The sequence below is a fragment of the Falco naumanni genome, chromosome 9 (genome assembly GCF_017639655.2).
Source record: "Falco naumanni isolate bFalNau1 chromosome 9, bFalNau1.pat, whole genome shotgun sequence".
Classification (NCBI taxonomy): Eukaryota; Metazoa; Chordata; class Aves; order Falconiformes; family Falconidae; genus Falco; species Falco naumanni.
The window spans coordinates 43568360-43586839 of NC_054062.1; the positions used below are offsets into that span (position 1 = coordinate 43568360).

The 18480-nt window shown below is 42.5% G+C and overlaps 1 protein-coding gene across 1 annotated transcript in view; it reads left to right on the forward strand.

The window, feature by feature from the left end:
• ZCCHC24 (zinc finger CCHC-type containing 24) overlaps nt 1-18480 on the forward strand; it is a 113727-nt gene that overhangs the window by 47039 nt on the left and 48208 nt on the right. The gene's annotated exons all lie outside the window — the stretch shown is intronic.

The following is an 18480-nucleotide window of genomic DNA, read 5'->3' on the forward strand; positions in this document are numbered from 1 at the left end:
TTCTTTTCAGAGGACATAATCTGTTTCAGCATACTCATGGTCCGCATTAACGTTTCAGCTGGTACAACAGCCTCCTGGGTTTATTGCTGACCTGCTGTACAGCAGACTCCTAGAAATCCTGCCAGAGAATGCCTGCTCAGTCATCTAGGTTAGCGCGGTCTCCCCTAACGTGGGATTTCCCCCCTCTTGCTGTCCCATTTGAAATGACTCCGTGACGAAGCTTCCACGCTTCACACTGAAGTCAATCCCATGTTCTAATTCATGGTTTGCTTTTTTATTATTATTTCTTTTCAGGGTTGAAAGAGAACTGCTTTTGTAGCCTTAAGGCACATGGCAGGAAGAGATGGAAACATTTCTTTCATAACCTCTTTCTGATTATAGAGCCCTTTGATCCTAGAAGATTTACATTCAAGTGAAAAGCAGAAACTGAAACAAAACAACCATGTGTAATCACTGGTTAATAGTACAACTTGGAGTATCTTATCAAGCAGGCTAGTAACAAATCAGCATAACCTCACAGAGACACAGAGGAGAATAAACATTTTGGCTGAATTATGTGTTTGAAGGAGCATTATCCTGTTGGCACAGAAGAATCTGAAGATGCCAGAGATCAGAGCATCAGGAGAGCAGCGCTTTTCCTCGTGTGGTGCACCGTGCCAGCAAGCTCTTTCCTTAAGATGACACAGTGACAAAGCAGTGGCTCAAAGTTAGCCCTTTGCTAAACCGAGAGCTGTTGGAGATCTGCAAGACACCTAAGATTATGTGACTGTAGGTGTCTTAAATGCTATTGGTAGCATTAAAGTAATGGTTCCTTTTATGTTGTCACATAAACCTAAATCTCATCTAACCTGCACGTATAGATCCGAGCCAAGATGGTTTTCTCCTCCCTGATGCTGAACCTACTGACTTGGAGACTGAAGCATAACTGTTCGTACACCTTGTCCAGCTAAGGGCATGAGAAGGATTGTCATCTCATCTTCGGCAAGTCTTTGTCTCTTCTGACTAGAAAGTGAGGAAAGCAGAAAGTAGAGACCTGCACAAAATTTCGCACTGCTCAACTGTAGTAGATATTTACACAGTTCTATCTTCAAGTGAAGGCCTGAGCAGGATGGAAAGCAAGGATACCTTTGGAGGCTTGGAGGAGGCGACAATCACAGCCCGAAAGAGGCCAGCCTGTTGAGTTAGCCTTGGCATTTCCTTGGCTGCTGCTGCCGTGTTTCAGGCACTATGTTCTGAAGTGCTTTATGCAGCCTGACTTTAAACAGCTGAAAGAAAGGCACGACTGCCATTTCCTACCCTTCAGCTATACCCTACTGTCAGGGATTTTCTTCTTAGACATTGAAACTGAAGTCTCATATACAATAAAAGTAAGAACCAGAACACCACCACCCACCACCACTTCACAGTAGCCTGAATCTCAATTACAACTGCCCACAAAAATTCTTTACTCCCTTGGAATTTCTGTTTGATATATTTACAGAAGTATCGTTCTGCATCTGAAATCTACAGAATATTTACCTATTTATTACCAAAACATCATCTAATCTGGGATTTTGCCACCAAATCTGCTGGAGTTCCAAGAAGTCATGTACTTGATACGTTAAGGCTCCCTTAGAAAACTTGAGGACTTTCTTTTTTCCTTATGGATCATTTTCCCAAGTTTTATTTGTTACTTTCTAAAAATCCCTTTTTGCTTATATCTTAATGCATGCTAACACAGAAAGAAAAGAAATTCTGAGCAACAACAGATCTTGCTGTAAGTCATCTCATCAAACCAGGATTCCCATGGTCTGAAATCCTAATCACCAGCAATTTAGAAACTCAGTGCAGCACTTTAAAGCCACCTCATCCAGCCAGGCACTCTGCTTTGATGACCTTGGGGAGCTGCTGCTTGTTTTAAATGTCAGCTACCAAATTCCCAAATCAGTCGCCAATAATTTATATTCCTAGCTGCAAAAAACACCTTTTCCCCCCACAACACTTGATTGCCAAAGCGCTTTTTATCATTTGCTGGATTCTTAGCTTGAAAAAGCGAAAACAAAACGTAATATTTTACTGACACTTGTGGATCTTTCCCACCCTGCTGGGGAAGCCTAAATACAAGCAGATTGGAGCAGAACAGGAACAAAGAAGCCGTGCTGGAGGAACTTGCTCTAAAAACACTGCTGAGCATGCCGAGTTCCCAACACACCAGAGACGCAAACAATAACGTAAAGTGAGGATGGAAGCTCGTGCTGTGAAACCTCTTGTCCCCGTGCATCTCTAAGAATATATCCAGCCCAGAAGTATTTACGCAAAGGCCAGTGCGAGGCTGCACAGCTCAGAGATACAGCCAGAGCATGCAACTCCACATAAAGCCTTTTGTGTTTACGAGGGGCCAGGCTTTTGCTCAGGGAGCCATGTCTTATTGTTTACCCACTGGGGTGCTGCCTGCTGCTCCTTATTAGGGCCCCTGCCTCTACAGGCATTTCTTCATACAGTCAGTGCAAGCATTTTTTAACTATTACTTACAAAATGGCAGTGGCTTCCCCAAGGCCATATCTTTGTTTCTTTGTACAATGCTGTGATTGTGTAAATTGTCTTGCGTAAGCACATCAGCCCACTCTGGAATTAATTTCCCACCCCCCCACCCCCATCCCTTACGGCCTTTCATTGTTGTTCTTTTATGGTGGGATTTGTTCTTTTGCCATCTTGTCACAAATCCATTCCTGTGGCTATGTCACTTTTAAGGAACAGCATGGCCAAGTCTGGCCTTTCAATTTGCCAGAGGTCTGGGGAGCGGCTGCTTCTGCTGAGAGCACTGTTGCCGGTGAACTGGCTGGGCTGTCTTGCAGTGTCACACAGAACTGCAGAGCTCCCAAAACCATGAAGCCCAAAGTAGCCACTTGTTCTTATGTCATAGTCCTTTCCTGCATATAGCTCAACAAATTATCTTCTAAATCTAGTGACGTGTCTTGTGACATCAAAGCTGGGGAGTAAGAGTTCCTCTCCTAGCATGATCAGGCAAAGCAAGTCCTTGAGTCATGAATGCAGATGCTGCAAGCCTCAGCATTCTGTATGGATATTTCTCCTTTCATTTGCATACAGAACGAGCCACAAGTGAAAACCAGAGTCTGTGAGGAACTTGCAATTTCCATTTTTGACGACTAGACAGTGGCACAGTGCTTTGGAGTGTCTTTGTTTCCACCTGTCTCCACCTTAGCTCTAATTCCACCTCAAGGGCAGTGTTAGTAGCGTATGAGATGTGTCTCTTGAGTCACGGATCCAGCCCCTGTTTCCTCAGTTGCCAATACTGATCTGGGAAGTGATAAGAGGGTGACCTCAAAGCACGCGTAGAGGCTTCCCCATTTTCTTTTGCCACAAACAGAAGGGGGTCGGGCTGGCCACTGGGCTTTGCTGGCTCAGCACGTGAGAGCACCCCTCAGGAGATGTCCCTACGGAGGGAGGCTGCTAGAGGCTGCTACAAGACAGACCCTCAGCGTTTGTTACAGTCCATGCCTGCAGAAACCCAGAAAACATCCCAGTCAGCCCCGACAGCGTTGCACAGGCTGCCAGATATGCCTGCAGTAGCCCCATCTGGGCCTCAGGATTACAACAGTACACAACTGAGGCTGGACAAGGAAAGAGTTAGCTATCAGGGTTTCTTGGAAGATAGGAAGATAGGCACTTAATTACCATGTGCCATCTAGATGGTTTGAGACTAGTTATTTTTTTAGCCAAAGGCCCGCTCCAAGGGAACATATAAATCAGGATCAGGATTGTTGATTTGCCAGCAAGGATGTAATCCAGGTCTCTGTATCCTAAATGCGTTGGTTCATCAATAAAAACCAAGACCCACGAAGGTTACATCTTACCACTCGTACAAAGGTAGCCACATACTCCACTGAATGACCAGTAAGGAAAAATCTAAAGCCTGACTAAGGGCAATGGGAAGTTCATTGGCTTCCAGCAAGCTCTGAAGGGAGCCTGGATGGATCAGACATACTCAACAGATACAATTTATACGTATGTGCTCGTTATAATACAATCATACTTTAATGGACACTGTTCCAAGAATTAAAATATTATGTTTGAATACTCTAAGCTATGTACATATAAAGTAATTTTATTCTATTAATCATGTTTGCACTTAAAAATCTATTGTTTTAGCCACATTAAAAAAAACCAATATCCTTAAGGCTTGAATGCTATAAATGTTCAGATCAGGTATCACAGAAAAACCACAAAGCTTGCTAAAAGTGGGAGAAATCACCTTCCTATAAATAAAGCACATCATCTTAAACACTGAACAATTTAGAAAGAGTTCACCTCTTAATGTTAAGTTATATAATATTATTTAACAACTATACTATCCGAATGATGCTAGATGAATGTAGGGTTGTGCTGCCGTCGTCAAGAGGAATTAAGGAGCTTGATGTGGGTTAGAAGTATTTTCCTTTCTTTTGAATGGCATGACCTTGATATCACCCCTTAGTCTAACTTTATTCAAATAAAGTCAATTAGCATAAAGCATAAATGCTGCAGATAAAGTGGAAGCTGCGTTTGTGACAGTGATTCTCCAAGTCTGCCTTGCTCCCTGTTTCTCCTCCTAAATGTACACAAAACAGCTTGCGTGCATTTCTGATGAGCTGAAAGGGCCACAATCCACATTCCCTAGAAACACTTACAAAAGGCTGCAAGTCTGGGTGATCCAGAACAAAATACTCTTTTGCCAGCATAGTGAAAAACAACTGTACCACCTCTTTCTCTTGACGTGTCAGCCTCGTTGGTCATGTATGAAAATCAGAGCTAAATGTTTTCAATTCAGAATTGGATCTGAAGCCTCGGCTGCGTGGAGAGATGTTATACGGGCTAAGACATTATTACTGACCCTTGGCTTATGCTTCTGAGGCTATGTTTAGCATGCGACACGAATTCAGTCCTCTGCTAAAATGCTTCGTATTTACTGCTGTTCATGTTCATACTGTTTGTGTGTCCCAACACACCTGATCACTGAATTTCAAAGGAAACTTAAAGGAGAGCTATGGTGTCGGTTGCTAGCTAAAGCTGGTGAGCGCCTGCCTTCACACTCTGCTGTTGTGGTTCCTCTGCTAGCACTACAGCACAGGCTCTTCATCATGGCTGGACTTCTCTGCTAATAATAACAAGAGGGGAATATTTGGTTAAAATAATTGAGGTTAATTTTTATCTCTCTGCATTTGTTTGAAGTTTGGCCTAGGAAACAAAAGCAAGATTGCTGTTGTATTAGTAAAGAAAAACACTGTAAAGCAATAAAAATGGGAAACAGCCCATTTGGAAATGACCTGATTGGTCATATTGTTTATTCCATAATCTTAGGAAGCTTGGAAATACTCATACTGGCTACGCTTTGACTTCAGCTGCAGAAAAAAAGGTATTGGCTGTGCTGTTCGTCTTGGTCTAAGCAAGTAACGGTGAGAACAAGTTTAGCTGTAGAACTAAAAAACATAGAGGAAGCAGTCCCTGATTTTTGCTTTTTGCTTTGAGAAAACCCTGAAATACACATGGTTAACGTGAAGAGGTCTCAAGAGAATACGTGCAGATGATCTGAATGCAGAGGATCAAGTATATGTCAAGGGATAGATCACCAGAAAGGTACAAGTTCACTGCTACAGACAAATCATAGCAAATGGGAGAATTAAACCTTTAATAATCCTAACTTTCAATGTGCTAAAAAACAAGGGGGGGGGGGGGGGGGGGGGGGGGGAGGGAGACATACAGCTTTATCCTCCAGCAGTAGCCTCCTCCCTGCCTGCCCAGGTCGTGCCATGCCAAGCTGACACAGACAGTGACCGATGGTGCTCTGCTCTATTTGATGTGCAGAGCAGGCAGGGAGCCCATAGGCTGACCACTGGATGGACACAAAAGGAAAAGTACATATTAATCCAGGGGATGATGCTTTTGGGATAATCTAACACATAGTTTGTATTACTGATCAGAGCGGTTCGAATGGTTTGTGTCACATGGAAGACGAGTAGCAAGGAATTTTCTAGACTTCCTTTTCTGCCTGGCAAATGGGCCAATCAGATTTGCATGTTTCTTGTCAGGAAAACTAAAAGGGAGTTAAGCTATAAAGTCCTCATTTTCAGGGGTGCTCAGTGAGGATATTATGCTTGAAATTCCCATGAAGTAAAATTTTTAGATTTTCAAATTGTGTTTCTGACAGTGCATATTTAGAAATGGGAATCAGATGTGGCATGAAAAAGACCCAAGTACATAAAGCCTTCAGATATTAGCAACTCTTCTCCATTTCCTTTCATTTCTGTTTTGATGAGGCTGCCATATAAACAGGCATTTCTGTCCTCTTCAAACTGTACGCTAAGGACTCACAAGTTAAGAGGAAAAGAGAGTAACCATACAGACCAGTATAACAAAACATGCTGTTGAGGGTTGTTGAACTAGACCAAGAACAATTTCAGCAGCCAGGTTTATGTGCTGCTGAGCCTGTTTAGAAATAGCATCTCAAAACCGTTTACTTATACACCCTGTAGCTTAAATTTTCAGTAGTCAGGTGCTCACTGAAATAACTATTAAGTGACTGTTGGTATGTATCCCCTTTCCGAAATACATGACTTGGAAATCAGCATTCTACTAGGAAATGCAGATGGATCCAAAGAACTGATTCAAATGCCATCAACCCAGTGACCTATCATACAGAAGATGCCTGCAATGAATTTCTGCTTTCTGTTCATTGTGGAATTGCCTGACTTTGGAAGGATGGCGAAGGGGAAGACGACATGATGCAGATGCTAAGTTTCCAAAAAGAGTTTCCTCTTTTGGAAAACAAAGCCCAGACACACCCCCTCCAAGCCTTCTTAGGCACTGAGGTCTTTGAGGTACCACCCAGAAGAGAAACGAGTTCAGTACACTCGTACCAAAAGGAACAGATTCCATCCTTCAGGCTGCAATCTTCAAAATAACTAGTGCAGGGTGGATTTTTAGTTTTCAAAAACTGATATGATGGAAACATGGGCTATTTGAAGGCAGAGACATGGTTTTTCTGCCCTCCATGTCCCAGTTATTTCCCCAGCTGAACAGGGAAACCTGTAGATGGGGGTATGTAGGTACCTGCAGACAACTCAGGGCTGTGCATAGCTTTGCAGGCTCTGCTCCAAACATCCCATCCCTTCTACTAGAGAACAGCTAAGAGGGCAGGGTGCCAGCAGGGAGTGACAAAACAGAACAACACGTACACATGGTAAATTCTTTTCAAAACTATGTTACAGTTCTTAAACACCAACAGGGACCAGTGACCAGGTATGCATCACCCATGAGTAAAAAGGAATTTCAGTCCTTTAAAGTGGTTGAAAGTTAAATCAACCTGTATCTGTGCACAGAGGTGAGAAAAAGGAATATGTAAAACTGACAGTTTTCTCTATGACCTCAGCACAAGCACAGGCAAAGGAGCTACAGCTCCTGTTCATACACAGATGAAGATTGCTCAGTGTCCCACACGCCTTTCACGAGTTTCATTCAGTAACCTTCACGCCAGCTTTTCTCCAGCGTCTGCGTCAGCAAAACTAACAGAGCAAAGAGGAGCTCAGAGCTGGACTAAAGACGACTCCAATTGTCCTGAGAACTTTTCCCAAACGCAAATCTTGGCCTGGCCGGAGTGCAAAGGCTATGGGAAAAATATATGCCTGGAAGGCCTGACACATAGTACTGTCCTATGGTCTATTACTGCCATGACTTGGAGAGCTGCTCATTTAGAGAGGCTAATGAGGTCACTTTGAAATTGCAGTCTAAAAGCTTTTTTCCCCTCTTTCTCCTTCTGAGCTCAGACTTCCTTCCAATAACATTTCATCTTCCAAAAGAAACAGTCAAAACCTCCAGGTTTAAAGGAGTGTATCATATGTGAAGGTCTATAGCCCAACTGGAAAATGATTAATGATGTATTTTTTTAAAAGAGATTAACTTGATACCAACAAATCTTTAATTATAAGCCTCAGGTCACAAAGCCTAAAATGCATGTGAGGGTCCCACTAAGTCCAACCGAACTGAGGCACAGGCTTTCCAACTCCATTAACCTTCATCAAAGTCCCTGCCTGAGGTGGACAGCACATCATCCTTGCCACAGACTATTAAGTGACATACAGAGGTGTAAGGTGTGAACTGAGAAGCCAGGTTCTGTCCCAGATATATCCCAGGAAGGCAGCTCTTCCCAGCCCCGTCCTCAGAATGATCTTCCCCCCTATGCACTTCAGCGTAAAAACAGCATTTGAAATGAATATCACAGAAGCTTCTGTTCTTTGAAAATTACATGTGATCAGCCTACTGGCAAAACGCATCCAGCGCAGGCAGGGGAGAGGGGGCATACAGAGCGGAGGATGTGAACTTCCACAGAGCTCAATGGGAGAACTGTTGTTATCGTTGGCCTGGGTATTGCGGCTTTAAATTACAAATTACTTTAAATTGTAAAAACATTGATAGCAAGCCCTGAAGAAGAACCCCCAGAATGGCAGTAAATAAAGAGCATCCTGTCCCTCTTTATGCCACAGTTAACGTGGGAGACGATATAAAATCCTAGCTTGGCAAGTGCTGCATGTCAGAGTTGATGAGTTGAAAGGATGTGCATGTACACAGACCCAAACAAAGAACTTCTAACACACAGAAAAAATTACTGCAGTAATTACCTTAGATGTTAAGCAGCGCAACAGCATTTGCTGTTATACTTTGGACTAGTTCTTCTGCATTTTTCAAACAGGCTCTTATTACCCTGGAAGTGGCAGGTGGCTTTGCGGGGATCCATGAGGCTGGCATCATGGGGGAAAGTTAAGCCCACAAAGTACTTCCTTGTCAGACCCCTCCCCACCCTGGGAAGAGGACAGATTTTCTGTTTTGTCTCAAGTCTGGAGTCCTTGCCTGGGCATCCCACCTGCTCCTGCAGCTCACATCCCCTGAAACCAGAGCCCATCCAGCAGCTGCATAAATCATTATGAACAGGGCTGCAGCAGGGTGTCGAGCAGTTGGCAGCACATGGCGGAGTGACTCCCTTCTCCCTTACACACCTCCATCTTCCCCTAAAGTAAACAACGGCAGTCCCCACTGTGAACCCGCTTGCGAAACTGCACGGCACTGAACTTTATCTCTGTGCCAAACAGGCCTCGCAGGAGCCATGTAGCTGAAAGCGGCTCTGCTCTACGTTTTCCTGCTGCCTTCCAGGCTGCTGCCAACCTGGGAATTCTTTCCAAGGCTCGTGTGGCAGCCCTGGGAAAGGAAACGTGCTTGCAAACACGCAAATAAACATGGTAATATGGGCAGCGTAATGCCTCCTTTTTCTGGGGCTGAGTTGGGTCTGAAAATGCACTTAAATAAATTGCTAATACCCATTCGCATGCAGTTAGCTCCATCAACACGTATCCTGCATCAGGTTGCTTTTATTTTCCCATAGAAACCCATAGCATAAAGCAGCAATGCAAAAAAAGCAGGCCTGTCAAGTTGCAAAGTTCAGTCACAGATCAGAGTAGGAACTTCCCCTCTGATGAGATAATGCAAACAATTTTTGGTTCAGACATAATTATAACAACATGTTGTAGACGCAGATGCATATTTTTTTTCAAGCTGAGACTTCCAAAACTGGCAAAAGCTACCACATCACAAGCGAGGAAACCGCTCCCTTGGTGAAGAGAGGATGGTACAACATTAAATCAGGGGAAAAGAAAACCCTCAGAAAGCCAGTGTATTTATTGAAGCTATCCATACGCAAAAGTGGTGGTCCAGGGATCTGAGCAGTAATGCTCTGCAGATGCCTCGCGATCCAAGTGGTGTTTAAAAAAATTCTTAAAGTCTCACCCACACAAGAGATTCTGGTTTAAAGCCAGCTCCAGGAAACAGCACACTGCAATGTTTCTTTCATACGAGGACTTTTCGGGGTTCTCTTTTTCATTATAATGGTTCTAGCAGGCAGATAAAGAATCAGGACCCAGCTCTGCATGCTGAGAGCAAGTTTATCCCTCTCCCTCTAAAGATTACTCTCCTGCCAATATTTTGGTTACACTCATCTATCTTATGCTGTGACCTGAAAGAAGGATACTGTCTCGGAAATATTTTAAAACTATCTGCAAGCATGGAACCACCATTCAAGTTATTTATATGAGTTCTTACAAAAGAGGAACAATGGCTCTCACCTTGATTTAAATTTTGTAACTTCAGGGTCTCATTTAAAAAGGCTAAATCACTGTTTTGATTGAAATGGAGCTTTCAAACTGGATTTGGGCTTTATTCCTGGGCCTTTTCTTTACCACCTGTCTAGAGATACACCTGCGTATGCCCAAGCTTTAAGAAGTAAAACTGATCTGTGTGTGTCAAGGGGAAGAACCTGACAGGAAGAAAAAGAGGGCTGTAATTGTGATTGGAACCGAAAGTGTTTTAAAACCCAGAGAGAAAGAACCAGCTTCAGGCGAGCAGGTCATTCTACCGGAGCTAAGCCATGTTCAGCGCGTAGGCTCTAAATCTCGCCGCAGCTTGCCAAGTCTCAGCTTTCAGGGCCCTGGGAGATTAGCAGGCTGAGCGGTGGTGAGATGTGCTGTTCACAGCGTGTTCGTTGGGCCCTTGGGAGAGAAATACCTGTTTAGTTCCGTTTTTGTAGTAGGCTTCTATCGCTTCGGATGTGCAAGTAGGTAAATTTATTACTAAGGTAAATTGAGGTGGGCCCTGTTTTTGTAGCAGAGGGGGAAATGGGAGATGGCAAACAACCTGCCATGGGTGCACACAAACATGGAAAATGTCCGAGTGAAATTTGAGGTGACTCACCATTTTAGTGTATTTTGTAGGCCATGTTCCAAAATGCCAGCTGTTGTAATGTGTGTAACCCTCCCGTAACTGCAATCAACCCAGTTGCTGCTCACTATTTGAAATTACATCGCCATCATGCCAGTGGTGTTCTACCAGTACACAGCTTTGCTCAATCTCTTATTTCCTCTTGTATTGGCCATTTCACCGGTAGGGATGAAAAGGCATTAGATGCTCCAGGCCTTTCCACTTCCCTAAGGTCCAGGAACTTTCTGGGACATCTGCTTCTGCCTGAGCTTTCCTACTGGTTCCAGAGACAACAGTTTCATCCCACGCACATAATCTAGAGAAAGAAGAAAAAATGAAGAGATTCCTCTCTTTCTTCCTTTCTTGCCACAGCATGAAAAAACACTAAGTGGGATGGATAACTTTTCAGGTCTCCCTTGCGCAACGACACCTAAGCAAACCATCCTCAGCAGCTGCACAGCCCTGACTTATGTGAGCAGGGTGGCTGGCATCTTTGGCTAAAACGCATCTTTTTGTGCCTCCATTTTTTCATGCCTCCATTATGTACCTTCTTTCAGTTAGATATACTCCAAATGAGTATAGATGTGTTGGATGTATTCCAGCAGAAGAACACTCTCCTCCTGCAGTTCAGCTGAAAACCTGGTTAGCACAGGACCTTGTACTTTCAATGCATAGCTTATCCCAGTTCTAATGTATTGCTTTAAAAATATACGCCCTTTTTGGAACACAATCCAGTGCCAGAGGTTATAGCAAATTCTAGCAAGTGGACAGAAATTTTCCTCCCTAATTTTGTTTTCCTCAGAGAGTTGTGGTTTCCACGTAAACACTTCTATGAGCGGGACCTTTGAGACATGCCTGGAAGAATATATATTCTGCCTAACACACATCCACCATATCTTAGCAGCTAAGAAAAATAATTCTGCGGTCTCACTACACTTCACCACTATCACCTCAGCCTGGCTGAGCTAAAGATTAGAATAAAGAATAAAGTACTGTAGGTATGTTGAGAAAAAGCTATGGCTGATAACTTCACTGCTGTTTCTGGATTTTGTCTTGTCTTTTATGCTAGATTTCTAGCTTCAGGAAAGAGTGTTTGAAACCCATGAAATATGGTAAATAAGGATAGGGATAACATAACCTGATATTCATTCACTTCTCATTGCAGCGTGGAGCAGCAAGCAGCTTACAATACCAGCCTGTAACATCCAGAGAATTCACTCTAAAATTTAGATCATTATTTCAAAACATACAAAGGATTTTTTTCTTCTCTGTTTTTGTGTAGGGTCTGATACACGTTGTCTTACTATAGAAGATCCCCTTTGATGTCCGTGCATGTTCCATAAGGCAAGAGCAATATAATTAGGCCCGTGGAGAACAAGGGGAAAAATGTAAATGTAAGTTATTCTTGGAAATAATTCGAATCCCCAGCTCCAGACCAGAGAATCTTTGAACCTGCCTGAGCAAACTGTTCAGTGTCTGAGTCCAGCCCACCACTGGATTTTTGTTATAAAAAGGACAGAATCCAAACCATGGTCCTGGATGCTCACAAGTTCCTGGGCATTCAATATTTCTGGATCCAATTTTTTTAATCCTGAGCCCACTCCTCATTACTTATACAAGTCATCTCTGAAACTTCTGGTTTGGGGTTTTCCTCACATGCATTCACTTAAAATATCGGGATTCTATTAGGTATTTGTAATGCTTACTAAGCAAAGCCCTGGGTAGTGAGTCTGAATCAGAGCACCCAGAGATTTCTTCCACAAATTCCAAGCACAGGCTCAAGGAAAAAAAAAAAAAAAAAAAAAAAGCCAGTTCTGGGATTTACAATTGCAGGATGTTTGTCTTTAAGGTGTGCACCTCCAGTAAGCAGGTTCTGAATTCATCTTGCACATAATCATTGACATTCTTCCCTCTCAGCAAAATAATAATTCTTTGCCCCAGTGGAACAAAGGGGAGGCAAACAGAGCAGAAGAGTATGTGAGTATGTGTGGAAGAGCTTGCAGCATGGTCGCGTGGTGACTCAAGGACTGCAGAACAGAAACCGAAGCTTAACATGACAGGACAGGGACAGAAGAGCTTCACGTCCAAGGGCTGAGATTTCAAATGAGTTGGGGTTTCTTTTTGTTGTGGTTGTTTTTCCCTTCAAGCAAAGCATTTTCTCTGGGAAAGTCCAGTTCCCTAGTGGAAACCCAAGCTCTAAAGTAGCTAAAATAGTCTGTTCTCTCTCCAGTTAGTGTCTGCTTTGTGGCTTCTTGGAAAGAAGGCTTTTTGAGCAGGAAGTCATGTTGGTTAATGGCACAGGGCAGAGCTTCCAGAGGAAAATTCACTTACAGCCATTTTTAAGGTTGGTAATGAGGTGGTTTGTGGCCCTTTTTTTCCCCTAGAGACCAAGACTGAAAACCAGATCCTGATCCAAATCCTGTAGCTCTTAGCATTTCGACAGCTGAGCACTCCTTATTGCCCGCAAAGCCTCCAAGAGATGCTGTGTCTCAGTATGATGCTAAATGCAATAAACTTCCCATACTTGAGTAAAATTTCTAAAGGAACATTAGGGAACTGGACACTCGAGTCCCACTGTTTCCCACAACTGTTGCCATGTCTTCAGCTTGCAGTTCTTTTGGTTTATAGGCACGCCACATCTGTGTCTTATTCTTTGTGTTCAAGCAATACATCTCCATTTTCTTGTACTGCCCTAGTGCTTATTAGTAAGCCAAACGGTACGTGTGTTTTTGCAGTTGCTGCGGATTTTATATCTGAACCTTGTAGTTCCAGAGAGCATTACAACAATCTGCAGAGCTTTAAAGAAATAGATTGGGATGCTGACACACCAATTGGACCCTTATCTATGATCTAGGTCTTTTCTCTAGATGCCTATCAGTAAAGACTCAGCTCAACAGCCATAAACTTCTCCTTTCAAGCAGTGCATGTATCCTGCTGTGTAACAACCCTTTTGATAATAAGGATACCCCCTGTCATGTTTTCTCCACTGCTAAGCATTGATTGTTGACATAAGTGTTTCATTTAATAAAAGTTACCAGTGTGTATGAGCATGAGGGGATGATTCAGCAGTGTCAGGGCCTAACAGGAAGGCAAAAGTGATTGCTTCAGAGCAAATAAATCAGGCCCCAAATTGAGACGACTTAGAGAAACATTGGTTTTGCACTGAATTGGCCTGCCTCAGGGTTGCATTAATAACGACAATGTATGCATAAGAAGCAATTTGTCAGGATAGGCATTTGCATGTCTGGCTGTTACAAGGAAACATATAATGCCCGAAATCAGGAACTGAGCCCAGAGCCAGGACTCAGGGCTCCAGGGTTCTCCTCCCAGTCCTGCTCCTGTCCTGCACATCTTTTCCATCCATCTAGTTTCTCCTCTGGAAGATACGAGGATCATGACATTCACCTCTGTAAAGCAGCCTCTGGATCTGTGTAAGCTCATTACAATGAGACTAATCAAAAAACCTTTTCCATGCACTATTCTATCAGCCTTACCTTTTTAAAGCCTTTCTTTAGAATCAAAATTATTGAAACCTACCAACTGTGCCACCTCCAGCCAAAATTCCTTGGCAACTAGTTAAACCCATTAAGCATGTGACCAAAAACTCATAGCCAGTCTTAGGGAACTCATTGTGATCCTATTCCTTCCTTTCTTTTCTGGTATGGAAATGGACAACAGACTTTCACAGTTAAATTCATAAACTCTGCTCATCAATGAACTGCTATGCCAAAAAAGATCAGCCTTTTATAGCAAAAATCCTGCATGTGTAAGAACCAAATTACACCAATAGAAGTATGCACTACCATTCCTTACTTTGGTACCTGAGGACTTTAATTCAGCTGTTAGGCTGTCATAGCATTTTATCTAACACACAGAGTTTCTGTGAGGTATAAAAAAAAATAACGGAGAGACCACAGTTTTATATGTGCCCACAAATGAAGATAAACGATGAGACATTTGTTCATTCAGGAGGCCCACATGCTCAAAAAATAATCTCATTTGTATCTCTGTGGTTATCCATGAATGAAAAAGCATTGAGAGGCATGAACATTTACAAAACTTCCCTAAAGAAATCCAAATGTTTAAAAATTTGTTTGTCAGCAACAGATTGATTTGTGGTAAGAGTCTCTTTCAAATTCATGAAAGGTAACTTTGCCACATTACTACTGGAGGCATTCCAGGGAATCTTAATTTGAGGCTGAAGAATTAAATGGTATTTTCATTATTATACGGCTGTGTAAATGTAGTGTAAATCTTAAGTCCTGTCTGTTCCATGTAATTTTTCTAATGGACTTGGGTTATAGTTGCTATTAGTTTTCATATGCGTGTGGAACAGGTGTTGTACTGTTAAGTACCGTGGGAAGTTACCTGACGTGGACAGGACTGACCCCACTGCAGACCCCCAAGTCTTTGAACATTAAAATCTGTCCGGGCTGGGAATGCAGCATAAGCAAATAGCAGAGCCAAGTTAGACCTGCAGAATTTCTGTGTGCTTTTGCTGGATGAAAATTCTGGTTTTAAATTAACTCTGAAATAAATATTTAGCTATAGGCCTTTGAGAGTCCTGGTTTGTTTGGGTTTATGTTCTACACCAGTGTGTCACAGTATTTGGTAATTCGCATCCCTTGGGGTGGCTTCCTACTTAGAGCATTACACAAAGAATGCATTTTCAGGCTAGATTTCCAGTAAATAACCCTGCAGTTCCAGGAGATGGACTAAAATAGCAGCATGCCTGCAGCTCAATGCCACTTTAGTTAAGTTCAGATCTCTCTCTATTATTCTATCCTCTTCTGTCCCTCCCCCAACACTAGCATCTTTGTCAGTGCCCTCTTCCTACGAACATCTTGGTTTTCACCAAGTCCTCCACAGCCACATCTTTGCTTGCAACTATAGGCTCATGGCATCCTGCACTCTGGGTTACTTGATTCATGCTTCCAAGCCTTTCCATAGAGTCACCATCTTCCACCACCAGATTCAGGACTGCTGGGTAAGTTCTGCCAATGCTGCCAAAAGCCTGCAGATACCCAGCACCTTTTCTCAGACTATTAGACAGGAACAGCCTCAAAAGAGAGATCAGTCTTAGTAAAGAGCAATGACTGAGCAGATATTTCAGGAAGTTTTAAAAAATCCCCAGGTGGATGTAAAGTCTTAAAACGATGTGACAAAGATATTCTTTATGAGTCGTAGTTGCCATACATCCTGCAGAATAATGGTTTTTCTTAATTGAAGAGGAGTTTTTACCATGCCTAACTCATTGTTCTCACTCTTTATAAATCCCTGATTCTGGTTTTGAGTCCAGTTTGGTTCTCAGTCTCAGCGAGTGCCAAAGATTGGAACTATGCATTGTGAAGTGCCTATTATTTCCTTTAAACCTTTTCAGTGTTAGTCTCTACTTTAGTTTAACATCTTCTGCAAAAAAGGGAGGAGAACCTTCAGTTTACCCACTCCGCACTTGTCACGTACTCATTCACTTACTGTGTCTAAACAGTTCCAGTGGTTATTTGGCCTTCATAACAGTCTTCTGAATCTCTACACTTTATTGCTACCTGCCTATAGGTTGCTTCAAGTCAAGTTACTGGCATCCACTGTTCTCCCTTCATCCACAAATCCAGTTATTTTGCCATAGAAGGCAATCTGGTATGATTTACGCTGGGTAAGTGCATGCTGACTGTTCCCGGTGACCTCCTCCATGTACCCAAAAGTGGCTTCCAAAAGGATGTGCCCAATGTTTTTTCCAGGGACCGAAGGGAGGCTGACCAGACTTTCTTTTCCCAGATCATCCTTTTGGTATCATCACAGCCCAAATCAAAAGAGAGAGCAGGGTTTCTACAGACCTAACCTACAACAAGCAGAGTAGCCCACACAGATTTTAGCCCCCTCAAGAGGAACTGGACAGACATATATTGCCAAATTAGAGAGAATGTGCTGGACAACTCAAACAGTCATAAATCTGAAGAAAGACCAGTTACATTTGTTTAACGTGTAGACTAAATGAGCTCTTTGGAGGTGGCCTTATAGATTTGCATACGGATACCGTGCTCAGTTTGGCCATTCCTAAAATGCATCATTCTCTTCCTTTTTGTCAGCTAGCTTGCTCCAGGACAGGGTGCTAACTGTCTGGCTGACATACCAGGACAAGTTAGCAATGTATTATAAGTGAGAAATGTAAGAAAAAACCCCGAATGCTGAAGAAGCATTACTTTTGGTCTTGTTTTCATAGTGTTTTTGCAGTCCCTCACCTGCCACTTGATTTTTTTCTTTCTCCTCCTTATTTTCCTTTCATCCCTGAGTGTTTCTTCTCCTCTCTTCTACTGGCCTACATTGGCAGGAGAGAAGCCTCCCTCTCACATCTGTATAGCTTTACTACTACTTGCTTTTCCAGGGCAGTACTTTCACTTACCCCATATTTCACTCTGCAGAGACAGCTTGGCCAGAATGTAGCACATTTTCCAGTCACAGATGTCTCTATTCGATTCATGTCTGGTTCTCGGCAATGTGGTAGAACGTTTTTTTGGTTGGGTTTTTTTTTGTTTTGTTTTTTGTTTTTTGGTTTTTTTTTTGGGGGGGGGGGGGGAGGGGCGGTGTTGTGGGGTTTTTTTGTGCTTCAACTAATACAAATGATCCCAAGCCAGTATAAAGCAAATTTCTTTATCCTCTTTGCCTCACACTGGAAGATCAGGTCTTTCTGACTGCATGTGTTTGCCCCAGTACTTACATCAGGAAAGGCTGACGTTTAATTCCAATTAAACAATAATTGGCTATTCCATTAAAGGAAAATGACTGAATTTTTCACAGATTCTCATTCAAATATCAAGACATGTGGCTACAGCTCTGGTCTTACAGTAAGTGACAAAACACACATTTTTAAGGTCATGAATTTACAGGCAGATCCTTGTATCTATGAAGATTTTCAGGGGAATTTCCAACTGTACTACAGGTCATCCTGCATGAATCCAATTACAAGAGTGGAACCTAAGACTATTATTTTTTCCCACAAAAAATCCAGCTGACTGGTTTTAACTTCTGACAGAGAGAGTGCAGTTCCATTGTAGAACCTAAGTACTTTTTAACAAAAACATGTATGTTTTCAGAGATCAGAACACTGCAGATGTATAGCCAAGAAAAGAAAAAACCTAAAACTGTGAAGACAAGCACAAGGTATTAATAAAGTGATATTTAAAACAGTTTTCTCTGATCAGAACTAGTCGTTGAACTTGTCGCTAAACTGGTCCCTGCTGGTGATAGAGTATACTCATGCAGAAATATCAGCAACAGGTCACAACAGAATAGCTCAGTGCAGCCAGCAAGCGTGTTTGCAGACCTACGCTTTCAAAATTCTTTAATGCACAGATTTTAAATACAACGGGAAAAAGCGGTCATTTGGTCCGATCATATCAGCGTCCTTGATCCTTTATTTTTATTCCTTTCTTTCACTTTCTCTCTTTCCACCATTGTCATACAATGGAAAAAGGTGCAGGGGGAGGGGGGAGGGGGAAAAAAAAAAAAAAAGAGAGAAAGGAGCAATGGATTTCCTTGGCTAGAGTTCTTGTGGTCAATCTTGCAGAGAAGGTTTTTCCTCTAGTCAGGATCCAGAGAGCAGTGTCCTAGTGCTCCACAGTAAAAGGGTAAATGTCACTTTGAAACAGGCTTTTCTGTACTTGCTGTTATTTTATTCACAGCTGAAGAACTAAAATAAAGTGGAAA